Source organism: Castor canadensis, chromosome 3 (assembly GCF_047511655.1).
Source record: "Castor canadensis chromosome 3, mCasCan1.hap1v2, whole genome shotgun sequence".
NCBI lineage: Eukaryota > Metazoa > Chordata > Mammalia > Rodentia > Castoridae > Castor > Castor canadensis.
In genome coordinates this window covers 138,281,644-138,292,750 of record NC_133388.1, presented here as the reverse complement: position 1 = coordinate 138,292,750, position 11,107 = coordinate 138,281,644, and the positions used below count along the sequence as shown (strand labels likewise).

The 11,107-nt window shown below is 34.4% G+C and overlaps 1 non-coding gene across 1 annotated transcript; it reads right to left on the bottom strand.

Annotated features, from left to right (window-relative positions):
* Nucleotides 1–10,657: 10,657 nt before the first annotated feature.
* On the bottom strand, nucleotides 10,658–10,764 carry LOC141421990 (U6 spliceosomal RNA). The gene has a single exon (XR_012446659.1). It is a non-coding gene; the product is annotated as a U6 spliceosomal RNA (small nuclear RNA).
* Nucleotides 10,765–11,107: the final 343 nt, after the last annotated feature.

Here is an 11,107-nt window from a genome sequence, read left to right as displayed (position 1 = left end):
CTCCTTAATACCATGATTTTGACACCTTGATCTTCATATTTCTTTGGTAAATAAAATGAATACAGAGGACAGTGGAAGAAAATGTTATATTTTAGCAATGGTAAGACACTGTGAAAATGCTTCTCTCTCAAGACTTCAAATAATGCCATTTATGGCTATTATGTGTTCAGCTTGAGATTTTCCCTCGAGTCCTTGAACTGTCTCCTTCTACTTTCTTTTCACATAAGGAAGATGATAAAAATACTATCACACTACTTAAACAGTGCTACACATGTTCTTGAATATCCTCCCAATAGAGATGTATCAAAATTTTGATTAAATTAATAAATTTATATTATTAAATTAATATAAATAATATTATATTAAACTAATATAATCATTGCTATGATCATAAAATGTACCTCATGGCTAGGACATAAATGTCTTCCTTTCCTGTGCTTCATTTTATTTTCCCTGGTAGAAATAATCAACTTAATTCATTTTTCTTATGTTATTAATTTATTTATTTAGCTTATCCCTATTCCTTTAATTGTATTTCCTATTTCCATATCTCATGCTTTTCTCAGTCTTGGTGTACTCCCTCATTTCAATGGGATGTTCTTCCTGAAAAAAAGTCCATATGAAGCAAACATGTGAGCTGTTTCCTATTAAAAATCTGATTATTCTACTCTTATACTAAACTAAAAGCCTAACTCAGTATAGAATTCTAGTTTGAATACAACATTATACTTATCAAGGAAAAATGTTTTCTACTTTCCAATGATTGTGAAAGATCTGAGGCAATTCTAATACGTAACCCTTTGCAAAAAAACAAACAAACAAACAAGAAAAACTCCCATGCTTTTCCTTTTCAGAAACTTACAGAACTTTTTCTTACTTTGTTTGGTAATTAAAACTTCTTATTTTTTGGAAATCTATGCTTCCATGCTGAAAACTTTGTAACTTTTTTTGATAATTTCTTTACTAACATTTTCTACATTAATTTCTCTCTACAATTTCAATTACTTAGATGTTAGAACTTCTGAATTGGTTCTTGAATATTTTTACCCACCTTTTCATTTAATCTATTTTATATATTTCCTTAAAACTGCTTTCTCTCTTTTGTTATTATGTTAAGAGCTATCTTACTGTCTTTCCCATAGATCCTTTTTTTTTTAAAGGTTAGCCTCATTTGTGTTTGCTATGGCTGCATTTTTTTCTCTTAAATGCTTAAAGCATATGGTGCTTTTAAAAAAAACACATAGTTCCTTTTCCACTGCTTACAAGTTTTCTGTTTCTTGTAAGTTTGTTGTTTTTATTATTTTCTTCTCTTATAAAAGACTTTCATTAAGTATTTTATGATCTTTGGTTATAAACATGAGCACTCAGGAAAGAATAGATTCATAAGAGAAATGGATGAACACATGAATATTAGGAAAGACTCAATTGCGTTTGACAAAACAAAGCAACATCTTGCAAAAATGAATAAGAACAAAAGAAAAGAAAGAATAATTAGTAATAAAGTCAGCCAGGGGAAAAGCAAAATTATAGAAATCAACAAACACCTCTCAATAATAACTATAAATATGAATAGCCTTCATTCTCTAATTGAAAGATGCAGACTAGCTGATTGGATCAAAAATAAAATCCAACTATTTGTTGTCTACAATAGACATGCTTTGCTGGAAAAGGAGGAAAAATAATGTACTAAGCAAGTGGAGGCCAAAGCAAGACGAGTAGCTATACTCATACTGAACAAAATACTTTAATTAAAAATTAGAAGGGATAAAAAGGGTCACTATATATGGTATAATCCATTAAGAAGATACAACAATTATAAATTTATATGTACCAAATGGTGTACCCAACCTCATATGACAAACACTACTAGACATAAAGGGACAGATAGAGCTGTATGCAATAATAGTGGGTGACTTTAATACCCCACTCTTATCAATAGATAGATTGCCATGACAAAATATCAACAAAGAAACCCCAAAGTTGAACTATAGACCAATCAGACACAATAGAAATCTACAGAAAAGTCTATCCAACTGCTATGGAATGGAATACACATTCTTCTCAGCAGGTACTAGATCTCATTTTGTGCCCTAAAACAAGTCTTAGCAAATACAAGTGACTTGAAATAATTTCTTATACTCTGTCAGATCATAGTGGAAAACAATTAGACATCAGTAGCAAGGAAAAATACAGAAACTACACAAACACATGGAACAAGACACTTTGGATTTTAAAAAATTGGATGACAGATAGACAAGGAACTTGAAAAGAATTATGGTCTCCAAATCTTCCCCACAATATACTAAAATGGGAAAACAATAACTTTAGAGAAATCTGGAAAATACCTTCTTGTACAGATGATAAAGTTACCAAATATGAGTACTACCTGATAGCATACAGTGCATGTAAGTGAAATTGAAATCAGGGAGGAAATTTTAAAATTCTTACAAGTAAATAAAAATGAAAAAGCAGCATGCCAGAACACAAAAGATACAGCAAAGAAGGAAGTTTATAATGATGAATGCTTACATTAAAAAATCAGAAAGATCTAAAATAAATATCCCAAATGATACAAGTCACAGTCATAGAAAAACAAGAGGAAGCAAACTCCAAAATTAGCAGATGGAAAAAAATAATAAAGAACAGAATGGAAATCAATGAAATAGAGAGTAAAAGAACAAAACAATGAATCACTGAAACAAAGAGATGCTTCTTAGAAAGATTAGCAAGATGAATATACCTGTAGCCAAATTAACCAAAAACAAGAAAGAGAACACCCATATTAATAAAATTAGAAATCGAAAGGAGACATTACAACAGATCCCAATGAAATTCAGAATATCATTAGAGAATATTTTGAAAAACTATATTGTAATAAACTGGAAAATGTAGAAGAAAATGATAAATTTCTAGGCACATATGACCTATCAAAATTGAACCAAGAGAATGTAAATAACTTAAACAGGTCTATAATAAGTAAAGAGATCAAGGCAGTAATTCAGAGTCTCCAAATAAGATAAAGTCCAGGGCAGAACAAATCACTGCTGAATTCTGTCAGACCTTTTAAGAACTAATACTAAGGCTCCTCAAAAAAAATCCCATAAGCTAGAAAAGGAAGGAAAGTTACCATGCTCATGGAACGCCATGAAGCTAGTATCATCCTAATACCAAAACCAGAGAAGGACACAACAAACAAAAGAATGGTTGTGGAGGGTGGGGACTAGTGAATAAGATCAAAGTACATTATATGCAGGTGTGGAAATGTCACATTGAATGCATTATTTTGTGAAATAATTTAATAAAACAAATTTCAAAAGTAACTGGGCCTTTCCTCCAGTGATATTCAGGTCTGTACAAGGAAGCCTGACAGTTTTTAGATTTAAAGGAGAGACAACAGGAATCTGAGAGAAAACTCACCATAAGTCACAACCAGTCATGATTTTGTACATGTTAGTAAGACGTGTGTCTGACTGATAATGTACACATCTTGACCAGGTAGCCTGTTGCTATTTTTTGCCAGGTGAGTAAATGATTGTGTAAATCTAATATAAAGGTAGCATCGGTGTCTCTTCCAATATGTTGAAACTTAGTTTGAGTACACATGATGCAGGAGAAATTATCTGTTTGGTTTTCTCAGGAGTCACAATGATGTTGAGCATTGAGAAGTTTCACAAACAATATGCAGTGGTTTTCACTTGCATCAGTGAGGCCAAAGCACAGTCTTTTAGAGGAATAGTAAGCCTATTGCCATTGTTCTTGCTGAGAATAGCTCTCATTGCAAAATTGACATGGAAGCAGTAACACTGGAATGGAAACACAGATTTGGTGTCAAAACACCCTGAGTTTGAGACACAATTCTCCCAATTCATAACTGTGTGATTTTGGATAATTTATAGATGTTTGCAAACATTTAATTTTCTTTGTTGATTTAGTAGAGGTCATATCAGTACCCACATTCTGAACATGTTAAGACAATTCTTGCTATGTAGAGGAGTCCAGTAAATTTTAGTTACTATTTTTATTTTTCTAATAGTCAAAATATATATGTCAAAGATGTATGACTTTCTGAATCAGGAGCCATTCCTGTGCATGATTTTCTGAATTTATTTTTCAAATAAAAACACTAAGCAGCACATCAACTCTGTGTACAAAAACTGCTGCCATCCCCTCTATTACAGCAGACTTTCAATAATCTAGAAACATTCTGGTGAATGAGATGAATAAGAGCAGCTTTCTCCACCCTCCCTTACTTGTGCCTGGCACCCATATCTGGATTAAACATTCCCAGTACTGAAGGCACTTAGGAGTCTGGAGGCCCCCTTGGGCAAACTATGAGAAATTCTCTCTCTAAAGTGAGTTTTTAGATTTCTTTTAAAGTAACTCCTCTATAATCCAAGAAAACTGATCTAAGAAAAAACTGGGCTTTAAGAAGGCAATGCCATGCTTGTCAAAAATAGTTTTGGACAGTTTATAAAATAAGATTGTAAGAAGAGGTGGATCTCTGTAGGAAGAGAACTAATGCAAAATAGGAAATTCTAACAAAAATCTTAAAGATCCAAAGCAGCAAATGGTATGCAGAGATGTCAGAAATTCAGACAAATTCTTGAATTCCAAAAAGGACTCAGTCAACTTTTTGGGGCTTATATCAGGGATGGACAAATTTTTTCTGTCAAGGAATAGGAAGTAGTATTTTACGCATTGCAGGTCAAAAGGCAAAATAAAGAATATAACATAGGTACTCTGATAAGAAAAAGAAAACAGCCAGGCACCAGTGGCTCATGCCTGTAATTCTAGCTACTCAGGAGGCAGAGATCAGGAGGATTGCAGTTCAAAGCCAGACCCAGGGTGGAGAAATGACCCAAACAATGTATGCACATGTGAATAAATGAACAAAAAAATCCAAAAAAACCTTCAACCATTCCAAAACCCTAGAAAATGTAAGCCTCTGGGGTACAGGTCAAAATCCTAAAATCTCTCTACAACTGGTTACCTAATAATCAATTTAGTTACAACATTTGTAAAGCATTGCTTTTCCTCTTAGGAATATTATAAGAGTTTGGAAGACCTGAAATGTTAAATGATGACAAAAGAGCAATACAGGTGTAATAAGAGGATTGAATGTAAGTTTTTAGTAGGATGTGTAGGCAGTATGATTTCTGAGTTCAGCATAGAGTACACAGTCCTAACACAGTGGAATGAACAGAAAAGATTTTATCAAGCAGTGCTAGAATCCTCATTGTGTCTAATTCCAGAGTAAATAAGATCCTCATTTGGGGTTAGCATGTCCCCACTTTACTTCCCTAATTGTATTCAAGGAAATTATCCAGAAGTAGTTTCTTTCTTGATTGTGTCCCATTTATTCATCCTTTCTCTTAGTTGCTGGGCTGCTGGGGTTGTATTGAGGAACTCCTTGCCTAAACCTATTTGTTCCAGAGTATTTCCTGCTCCTTCCTGTAGTAACTTCAGAGTTTCAGGTCTGATATTTAGGTCCTTGATCCATAGCTTAGGGTCAGCAAAATTTTGTTTTCAACCTGTTCTTGTACAGTAATGAGTTACAAATGATTTTTACAGATTGTATTAGTCTGCTATGGCCTTCATGCTAACATACTATAGACTGGATGGCATAAATAACAGAAATTAATTTTTTCCATAGCATTGGAGAGCAGAAGTTCAAGTGCAAGGTGTTGTCAAGGTCGATTTCTGGTGAAGCTATTTTTCCTGTCTTACAGATGGCTTCCTCCTTGCTGTTTGCTCACATAAACTTAGACAGAGGGAGGGCAAGCTCTGCTGTCTCCTCTTTTAATTAAGACACCTGTTCTACTGAATTAGCATCTGCCTATAGGACATTTCCTCTCATTTATTATGTTCTTGCAGGCCTTTCTCCAGATACCGTCACTTTGGGGGTTAAGACTTCAACAGGTGAGTTTGCAGCAAACATCTTTCAGTCCATAACACATATGAACATTTGCAATCAAGTGGATGATAAGGAATACTGGCTTTGAACTTTAAGTAAGCAAACTGTGACCCCACCCTAGAAACAATTTTACTCTTCTCATTGATCAACTTGTATTTTAAAAAAGAAAAAGAGGAAAAAAGTATATCAATTATTTTTTAACATTTTAAACATGAATAAAATTTTGTGGAATTTATTTTCACTTTTTCTTTTGTGGTACTGGGGTTTGAACTCAGGGCCTATACCTTGAGCTACTCCACAAGCCCTTTTTTTGAAGGATTTTTTTGAGATAGGGTCTCATTTCTTTATTGGTTCATTGATTTTGGGAGAGTTTAGTTTTTTGAGTTCCCTGTATATTCTGTTTACCAGTCCTTTGTCTGATGTACAGATAGCAAATATTTTCTCCCACTCTGTAGGTGGCCTCTTCAGTTTAGAGACCATTTCTTTTGTTGTACAGAGCTTTTTAATTTTATGAAGTCCCATTTGTCCATTCTTTCTCTTAATTGCTGAGCTGCTGGGGTTCTATTGAAGAAGTCCTTGCCTATACCTATTAGTTCCAGAGTGTTTCCTGCTCCTTCCTGTACTAACTTCAGAGTTTCAGGTATGATATTAGGATCCTTGATCCATTTTGAGTTGATACTAGTACAGGGTGATAAACATGGATCTAGTTTCAGTTTCTTGCAGACGGATGACCACTTTGAAGAGGCCGTCTTTTCTCAATAATATATTTTTGGCACCTTTGTCAAAAATAAGGTGGTATAGTTCTGTGGATTCATATCTGGGTCCTCTATTCTATTCTTCTGGTCTTCATGTCTGTTTTTGTATCTGTACAATGCTGTTTTCATTGCTATTGCTTTGTAATACAGTTTGAAGTTGGGTATTGTGATACCTCTAGCATTGCTCTTTTTGCTGAGTATTGCCTTGGCTGTTTGTGGTCTCCTGTGTTTCCAAATGAACTTTAGGGTAGATTTTTCAATCTCTGTGATTTTTATGGGAATTGAATTAAACATGTAGCTTGCTTTTGGTAGCATAGCCATTTTTACTGTGTTGATTCTGCCAATCCATGAGCACAGGAGATATTTCCATCTTCTGTAGTCTTCCTAGATCTCTTTCTTCCTTGTAGAGGTCATTCACATCCTTTGTTAAGTTTACTCCTAGGTACTAGATTTTTTTTTTTAGGCTATTGTAAATGGAATTGTTTCCATATATTACTTCTCAGTTTGTTCATTGTTGATGTATAGAAAAGCTAATGATTTTTGGAAGTTGAATTTTTCCTGCCACTCTGCTATAGCTGTTTATGGTGTCTAGGAGTTTTTGGGTAGAGTTTTTTGAGTCTTTAAGGTATAGGATAATATCGTCTGCAAAAAGGGATATTTTGAAAGTTTCTTTATCTATTTGTGTTCCTTTTATTTCTTGTTTTTGCCTAGTTGCTCTGGCTAGGAATTCCAGTACTATGTTGAATACAAGTAGGGATAGTGGGCACCCTTGTTTCATTCCTGATTTTAGAGGGAATGGTTTCAGTTTTTCACCATTAAGTATGATGTTGGCTGTAGGTTTGTCATATATAGCCTTTACAATGTTGAGATACATTCCTTCTATTCCTAGTTTTCTTAGAGCTTGTATCATGAAGTGGTGTAGGATCTTGTCGAAGGCTTTTTCTGCATTTATTGAGATGAAAAGTTTTTATCTTTCCTTCTAGTAATGTGCTGTATTACATTTATAGATTTGTGTATGTTGAGCCACCCCTGCATCCCTGGGATAAAGCCAACTTGGTCATGGTGGATGATCTTTCTGATGTGTTGTTGGATTTGGTTTGCCATTATTTTATTGAGGATTTTTGCATTGATGTTCATTAAGGAAATTGGCCTGTAGTGCTCCTTTTTGGAGGTGTCCTTCTCTGATTTTGGGATGAGAGTAATATTGGCTTCATAAAATGAGTTAGGCAGTGTTCCCTCCCTTTGTATTTCATGGAACAGTTTAAGGAGAGTTGGTATTCTTCTTTAAACATCTGACAGAATTCAGAAATGAATCCTTGAGATCCTGTACTCTTCTTTTTTGGGAGGCTCTTGATGGCAGCTTCAATTTCTTTCTGTGTTATACATCTATTCAGGTAATTAATATCCTCCTGGTTCAGTTTTGGGTGGTTGTAAGTTTCTAGAAATCTGTCCATTTCTTCAAGATTTTCAAATTTATTAGAGCATAGGCTTTCAAAGTTGTCTCTGATGATTTTCTGGACTTCCATGGTGTTTGTTGTTATCTCTCCTTTTGAATTTCTGATTTTACTGATTTGGGTTTTTTCTCTCCTCATTTTAGTCAGGTTTACCAGGGGTCTGTCAATCTTATTTATTTTTTCAAAGAATCAGTTTTTTGTTTCATTGACTCTTTGTATGTTTTTTTTGTTTTATTTCATTGATTTCAGCCCATATTTTAATTATTTCTTTCCTTCTGCTTGTTTTGGGATTTGCTTGTTTTTGTTTTTCTATGAGTTTGAGCTGTAGTGTTAATGTCATTGATTTGAGATCTTTCTGTCCTTTTAATATATGCACTCATGGCATAAACGTTCCTCTTAGGACTGCCTTTGCTGTGTCCCATAGGTTCTGGGAGGTCATGTTTTCATTTTCATTAACTTCCAGGAAACTTTTAATTTCCTCTTTTATTTCATCAATGACCCATTCGTCATTGAGCAATGTGTTGTTCAACTTCCAATTGTTTGCGTTTTTTTTTACTGCTGTGTTTGTTGTTGATTTCTAGTTTTAATGCCTTGTGGTCAGACAGAATGCATGGGATTATTTTTATTTTCTTATATTTGCTGAGGGTTGTTTTGTGCCCTAAGATATGATCAATTTTGGAGAAGGTTCTATGGGCTGCTGAGAAGAATGTACATTGTGCAGAAGTTGGATGAAATATTCTGTCAACATCAGCTAGTCTATTTGATCTTTGGTGTGATTTAGTTCTAGGATTTCTTTATGGATTTTTGCTTGGATGACCTATCTATTGGTGATAGGGGGGTATTAAGGTCTCCCACTGCCACTGTGTTGGAGTTTATATATGTTTTTAGGTCCTTCAGAGTATGATTGATGAGATTGTGTGCATTGACATTGGGTGCATATAGGTTGATAATTGTTATTTCCTTTTGGTGTATTTCCCTTTTTATTAATATGGTGTGTCCTTCTTTATCTCGTTTGATCAAAGTAGGTTTGAAATCTACTTTGTCCAAGATAAGTATTGCTACCCATGCCTGTTTTGGGGGACCAATGGCTTAGTAAATCTTCTTCCAGCCTTTCACTCTCAGCCAGTGCTTATTTCTGTTGATGAGGTGGGTCTCCTGTAGGCAGCAGATTGTTGGATCTTGCTTTTTAGTTCAGTTTGCCAATCAGTGTCTTTTGATGGGGGAATTAAGTCCATTAACATTCAGTGTTAGTATTGATAAGTACATGGTGATCCCTGTCATGTAGTTGTCTTTGCTGATTAAGGGTTTGGTTGTATGTAGCTGAATCAGTGTTACTCTTTACTTTCTTGCCTTTTCTTTTCCTGTGGTTTGGTATTGCCTGCCATTTCATGATTTTATTTGCTTTCATTTTCTGTGTGCAGAATCCCTTGGAGAATCTTTTGTAGTGGTGGCTTGGTGGTCATATATTGTTTTAGTTTCTGCTTATCATGGAAGACTTTTATTGTTCCATCTATTTTGATCGATGGTTTTGCTGGGTAGAGTATCCTAGAGTTGAAGTTATTTTCATTCAGTGCTTGGAAGACTTCACTCCATGCTCTTCTTGATTTTAATGTTTCTGTTGAGAAGTCTGCTGTGATTTTGATGGGTTTATCTTTGTATGCTATTTGTTTTTTCATTCTTACAGTCTTCAATATTCTTTCTCTAGTCTCTGTACTTGTTGTTTTAATGATAAAAATGTCGTGGGGTAGTTCTATTTTGGTCAAGTCTGTTTGGTGTTCTGGAGGCTTCCTGTACCTGAATGGGCATAGTTTTCTCTAGATTTGGGAAATTTTCTGTATTATTTTGTTGAATATATTACACATTCCTTTTTCTTGCTCCTCTTCTCCTTGTTCAATGCCCATGATTCTCAGGTTTGGTCTTTTGATGGAGTCGGTGAGTTCTTGCATTTTCTTTTCACAGGTCTTGAGTTGTTTAACTAATAGTTCTTTAGTTTTTCCTTTAATTGCCATTTCATCTTCAATTTCTGAGATTCTGTCTTCTATTTGTTCTATTCTGCTGGAATGGCCTATCCATTTTGTTTTGTATTTCTGTTTCATTCTTTTTTCTGAGGTTTTCCATATCATAGGTTACTTCCTCTTTAATATTGTCAATTTTTGCCCTTAATTCGTTTATCTCTATTTATGGTGGTCTCAGTTTCAGTTTGGTGTTTATTTAGGGCTTCTATGATTTCATTTCTTTCTTTCTGGCTTGTCTTATAATTTTTATTTTTGTTGTCTTGGAATTTATAGAGTGCTTCCTGTATGTTTTGGTTGACCATGTCAAGTAAAATGTCTATAAAATTCTCATTAATTACTTGTTGGATTTCTTTTTTCAGGTTGTTCTTGTGGGCTTTGTTGGGTTCCTTGGTATAGTTTATCTTTGTTTTGTTGGTGTCTGTATCTGGGTATCCATTTTCTTCATTTCACTCTAAATCTTATACTACTTTATTGTTGGGGGGAGAATGGTTTCCCTCCCTTTTTCTTCTTCTTTTTTTTTTTAATATGGAACACTTCACGAATTTGCATGTCATTCTTATGCAGGGGCCATGCTAATCTTCTCTGTATCATTCCAATTTTAGTATATGTTCTGCTAAAGCAAGCACTCCCTCCTTTTTTCTTCTTCCCATATTTCCACTAGGTAACATTTCTATCCCTGGACTATGTGTAATTTAGTATTAGCTGGGTTGCAATATTAATACTAACAAAACCAAGAGAGAAGGATAAAAAGGAGAAAGAGATGGAAAGATAAAAGGAAGAGCAAAGAGAGGAAAAGAGAAAAAAAAAAAAAAGAAACAAAAAATGGGAGAGATGGTGGGTGATCAAACAGCAAACCAGGCAGTAGATCCCTTAAAGAAGGGGGAAAAAATCACCAGTTCTTGAACAATAGAATTGCAGTCTTAGTTTTTCTGATGTTACTCCTTTAGCATCCAGACCTGTCTATGTGTG